A 6000-nucleotide genomic window follows, 5' to 3' on the forward strand; every position below is an offset into this window, starting at 1 on the left:
GGTCTATCAGAGCATTTCCCTAGGAGGCCACAGCCAGGCCATATGACAAACTGCTGCGTTTTTGATAACTTTTGGTCCCTGACCCCTTAAAGGCGAGCACACCAATTTTCAGCCGTATCAAGTAATTCCCCTAGGAGGAGTTCGCAAAAGTGCTGGGTGTGCAAATTAGAACATGGTGTGGCTTTTCCAAGTTGGCCGACGCCCTGTAGGGGCTGGAATTTATTTTCCAAATGCATGTTTCCTGGCATAAGGCGATACATCAGCATACAAATTTTCATGGCCGTAGCTGTTACACAGAATATTTTCAAATTCTAGGGGGCGCTGTAGAGCCATTTCGCAAGTCACTGTTATGGCAACAGTTTCAAGTCGCTTTTTGAGCACGTTCAGGGGGTCAAATTGGCATCGAATGACGCAGAAGAAAAATAACAAATTTAAGCTGCAAGCAGCGATGATGGGCCCTCGCAGTCCTTGCAGTCCGTGGGACCAGCAGCCGCCTCCCCTATTGTCCCACGACCTCTCCCCCCCGGTACCGGCATGAGCTGTGGTCTGCATGCCAGAAGAGTACACCAAAACACACACATAGAAAAGACAGGTCCTCCTGCCAGTAGGTGGCACAGTGACTGTAACATATAAGCATATCAGTGCGTGCAGAGTCAGATGTTCAGCATGACTGTAAAGTTTCATCCACATAGGATGAAGTATGAGGGAGATACAGCCACAAAAACATCTATTTCCTGTGCATTATCGAAGGGTCAAATTCGTGGCGGCGCCACAGCCAGAGCATGTGACAAAATGCTGCATTTTTGATAACTTTTGGTCCCTAATGCTTTAAGAGTAACCAGACCAATTTTCAGCCCGATTGGACAAATCCCCTAAGAGGAGTTCATAAAAGTGGGGGGGGGGGGGGGGGGGGGGGGAATTGCAAAATGGCACAGTTTTTTCAAAATGGCGGACTTCCTGTGCATTATAGAGGATACCTCCAAGAGACTTTTTTTCTCGTCCAGAGGTGATACATATGTATACCAATTTTCGTGTCTGTAGTTCAAACGGGGAAGCAGATCTCATTCCAGGGTCGCTGCTGAGCCATGTGGCCACGCCCACATATGACGATGAGGTGATATGAAAAGTTGCCCAGGGGCTGATGTCATGATAGAGTAAGAGGCAGGTAGGATGAACAAATCAAGGTGGTGGCGCAACAGCCAGACTGTATCACGAAGTGTGGCCTTTTTGATAACTTTTGGTCCCTAACCCATTAAGGGCGAGTGCACCAATTTTCAGCCGTATCAAGCAATTCCCCTAGGAGGAGTTCGCAAAAGTTCGGGGTGTGCAAATTGGAACATGGCGTGGTTTTTTCAAAATGGCGGACTTCCTGTACGTCGCGGAATTTTCGTCCAAGAGGCTTTTTTTCTTGTCACAAAGCAATACATAAGTGTACCGAGTTTCAGGTCTGTAGCACTTGCGGTGAATATTTTTACACTTTAGGGGGTGCTGCAGAGCCATGCGGCCACGCTCGCCAATGGCGACAGTGTCAAGTTGCGATTTTCGCCGGGAAACAGCATTGTGCAAAGTTTGGTGAGTTTTTGAACACGTTCAGGGGGTCAAAATTGCAATACCGGTGCCAGAACCAGAGTCAAGTATGATTAAAGCTGCAAGCAGCGATGATCGGGACCTCGCACTCCGTGCGACCGCCCCCTCCCCGTCACGCCGTCCCTTCCCACCCCCGCTCCACCCACGAGCTGCGTCGATTTTGCCAGCGGTGGGAAAAAGCCGGCAGACAGAAGCAGAGACATGTCAGTGCAACAAATCTCTCAATATATGTAAAAAATGTTAGTGTGCAGTAACCTCCCCTTTACAGTAGGTGGCGCTGTCCACAGATGTCCACACATGGTCGGGGTCGGGTCTGTATCACATGTAAAAGATTTGAGGATTTTAGGAGCATCCGTGGTGCAGTTGTAACAGCTGCAGTACCTTGTGTGTCCACTGGGTGGAGCCTAACACCTTGAGAATAGTGGAGACATGTCTGTGCATCAAACCTCAAAAAACATTTGATTCATACATGAAAAATGTCCAGAAGCAGTTACTTCCGGTTTCCTGTAGGTGGTGCTGTGCAGGTGACTCATGAGCATGCAGACGTGTGGGGGACGGACCGTTAGGACATGAAAAAAATTTGAGAACGCTAGGACGATGCACGGCGAAGTTATAAGCAGTTGATGTTTCATGGCGAATGTTCAACAGTCGCCACCGCCACGGGCAGCATGATACAGAAAACCACACAGGTGTCTCTGTGGGACGTCAAATCAATTACAATAGGGCCTTCGCACCACTCGGTGCTCGGGCCCTAATAATACCAGCAATTACAATAGGGCCTTCGCACCACACGGTGCTCGGGCCCTAATAATAATAATACCAGCAATTACAATAGGGCCTTCGCACCACTCGGTGCTCGGGCCCTAATCATACCAGCAATTACAATAGGGCCTTCCCACCACTCGGTGCTCGTGCCCTAATAATAACACTTACAATTACAATAGGGCCTTCGCACCACTCGGTGCTCGGGCCCTAATAATAAACACAGCAATTACAATAGGGCCTTCGCACCACTCGGAGCTTGGGCCCTAATAAACACAGCAATTACAATAGGGCCTTCGCACCACTCGGTGCTCGGGCCCTAATAAACACAGCAATTACAATAGGGCCTTCGCACCACTCGGTGCTCGGGCCCTAATAATAAACACTACAATTACAATAGGGCCTTCGCACCACTCGGTGCTCGGGCCCTAATAATAATACCAGCAATTACAATAGGGCCTTCGCACCACTCGGTGCTCGGGCCCTAATCATACCAGCAATTACAATAGGGCCTTCCCACCACTCGGTGCTCGGGCCCTAATAATAAACACTACAATTACAATAGGGCCTTCGCACCACTCGGTGCTCGGGCCCTAATAATAATACCAGCAATTACAATAGGGCCTTCGCACCACTCGGTGCTCGGGCCCTAATAATAAGAAACACTTGCATGTCAATAGGGCTCTTGCACCATTCGGTGCTCGGGCCCTAATTAGAATACATAATAAACACTACAATTACAATAGGGCCTGTGCACCGAGTGGTGCGAAGGCCCTATTGTGTTTATTATTCTTAGGGCAAGAGCCCTATTGAAATGCAAGCATACAAGAAAAAAAGCCTCTTGGACAAAAATTCCACGACTTACAGGAAGTCCGCCATTTTGAAAAAACCACGCCTTGTTCCAATTTGCACACCCCACACTTTTGCTCCTAGGTGAATCGCTTGATACGGCTGAAAATTGGTGCACTCGCCCTTAAGGGGTCAGGAACCAAAAGTTATCAAAAACGCAGCACTTCGTCATACGGTCTGGCTGTGGTGCCACCACGAAGTTGACCCTTCGCCAACGCACAGGAAATGGATGTGTTGCTGTATCTCCCACATACTTCATCCGATGTGGAAAAAAATCAGGCATGCTGAGCCTGTCATTCTGAACAGATATGCAAATGACCACAAACTCTCATAGCGCCACCTACTGGCGGTATGAATTGTCTTCAGGCTGTTCCATGTTCCACACCTCGTATTTGAACGAACTCCTCCTAGGGAAATACTCTGACGGACCTGTGATTTTGTCACCTGGTTCTGAAGACATGGCTGAGCAAAAGTTATCAAAAACACAGCTCGATGTTACACCGTGTGGGCGGGGCATCGCCACAAAGGTGACCCTTCGCCACCATACAGAAAGCTGCTGTGTTTCTAGATTTGTCTATCCTACCTGCCTCTTACTCTATCATGACATCAGCCCCTGTGCACCTTTTCATATCACCTCATCCTCATATGTGGGAGTGGCCACATGGCTCAGCAGCGCCCCCTGGAATGAGATCTGCTTCCCCGTTTGACCTACACACACGAAAATTGGTACACATATGTATCACCTCTAGACAAGACAAAAAGTCTCTTGGAGGTAGCCTCTAAAATGCACAGGCAGTCCGCCATTTTGAAAAAACTGCGCCATTTTGCAATTTTCACTCCCCGCACTTTTATGAACTCCTCCTAGTGGATTTCTCCAATCCATCTGAAACTTGGTCTGCTTACTCTTAAGGCATTAGGGACCAAAAGTTATCAAAAACGCAGCACTTCGTCACACGGTCTGGCCGTGGCGCCGCCACAAACTTGACCCTTCGCCAACGCACAGGATATAGATGTGTTTGTGCCTGTATCTCCCACATACTTCATCCAATAGAAACTTTACAGTCATGCTGAACATCGGACGCTGCACAGATTGTGTTTATTAGGGCCCGAGCACCGAGTGGTGCGAAGGCCCTATTGTAATTGCCGGTATTATTAGGGCCCGAGCACCGAGTGGTGCGAAGGCCCTATTGTAATTGCCGGTATTATTAGGGCCCGAGCACCGAGTGGTGCGAAGGCCCTATTGTAATTGCTGGTATTATTATTATTATTTGAACGCATTTGAATTATTTGAATGCCTCCATATGTTGAAACCCTTACTTGGTGGAGACAGGAAGTGCCATGTTCTTCACTGACATGCACTCTGTTTAATCCTTCTCTGTCATTACACAGCGAAATGAGGATCACAGATTTGACGTCCCACAGAGACACCTGTGTGGTTTTCTGTATCATGCTGCCCGTGGCGGTGGCGACTGTTGAACATTCGCCATGAAACATCAACTGCTTATAACTTCGCCGTGCATCGTCCTAGCGTCCTCAAATTTTTTTCATGTCCTAGCGGTCCGTCCCCCCACACGTCTGCATGCTTATGAGTCACCTGCACAGCGCCACCTACAGGAAACCGGAAGTAACTGCTTCTGGACATTTTTCATGTATGAATCAAATGTTTTTTGAGGTTTGATGCACAGACGGGTCTCCACTATTCTCATGGTGTCTGGCTCCACCCAGTGGACACATACGGTACTGCAACTGATATAACTCCACCACGGATGCTCCTAAAATCCTCAAATTTTTTACATGTGATACAGACCCGATCCCGACCACGTGTGGACATCTGTGGACAGCGCCACCTACTGTAAAGAGGAGGTTACTGCACACTAACAATTTTTACATATATTGAGAGATTTGTTGCACTGACACATCTCTGCTTCTGTCTGCCGGCTTTTTCCCACCACTGGCAAAATCGCCGCAGCTCGTGGGGGGAGCAGAGGAGGGAAGGGACGGCGTGACAGGGACGGGGCGGTCGCGCGGAGTGCAAGGGCCCGATCATCGCTGCTTGCAGCTTTAATTATTAGGGCCCGAGCACCGAGTGGTGCGAAGGCCCTATTGTAATTGCTGTGTTTATTATTATTATTCTTATAATTAGGGCCCGAGCACCGAGTGGTGCGAAGGCCCTATTGTAATTGCTGTGTTTATTATTATTCTTATTATTTGCCTGCCTGTTTAACTGCATTTTTCACCCCTTTGCCATGCACGAAAACTCACGAAACTTTGCACACTCATCAGGGGTGGCGAAAAATTTGATATTTTGTGGTCGCTGCAAAGGGGCGGGGCAAAATGGCTCTACAGCGCCCCCTTGAAATTTTCAAAACACCCCTCGCATTTGGCTTAGTTTGGAGTAGGTGCACGAAAATCGGTACAGATGTTTATCATACTAAGACGCACCAAAAAGTCTCTTGACACCATGACCTTAACCCAACAGGAAGTCCGCCATCTTGGATGGAAAATGGCGATTTTGGCGATTTACACCATTGGTATGTGAGCGAACTCCTCCTAGAGCTGTTGCCCGATTGACCTGAAATTTGCTGGAGGTCACCTAAAGGACCTGCTGATCAAAAGTTATCAAAAGCTTTTCTCTAACTTACAGGGCGTGGCCTCTGTGGCTCGCCAAACTCTGGCGACGATTCATGATTTCGCCATGTAACTTTGAACGGCTCTCACGCCTGCATACTTTATCCAAACGTCTTCAAACTTTATGAGCATGACGAGGGCTCCGCCCTGAACACCTCCATATGTTGAAACCCT

Source organism: Parambassis ranga, chromosome 6 (assembly GCF_900634625.1).
Source record: "Parambassis ranga chromosome 6, fParRan2.1, whole genome shotgun sequence".
Taxonomy (NCBI): domain Eukaryota; kingdom Metazoa; phylum Chordata; class Actinopteri; family Ambassidae; genus Parambassis; species Parambassis ranga.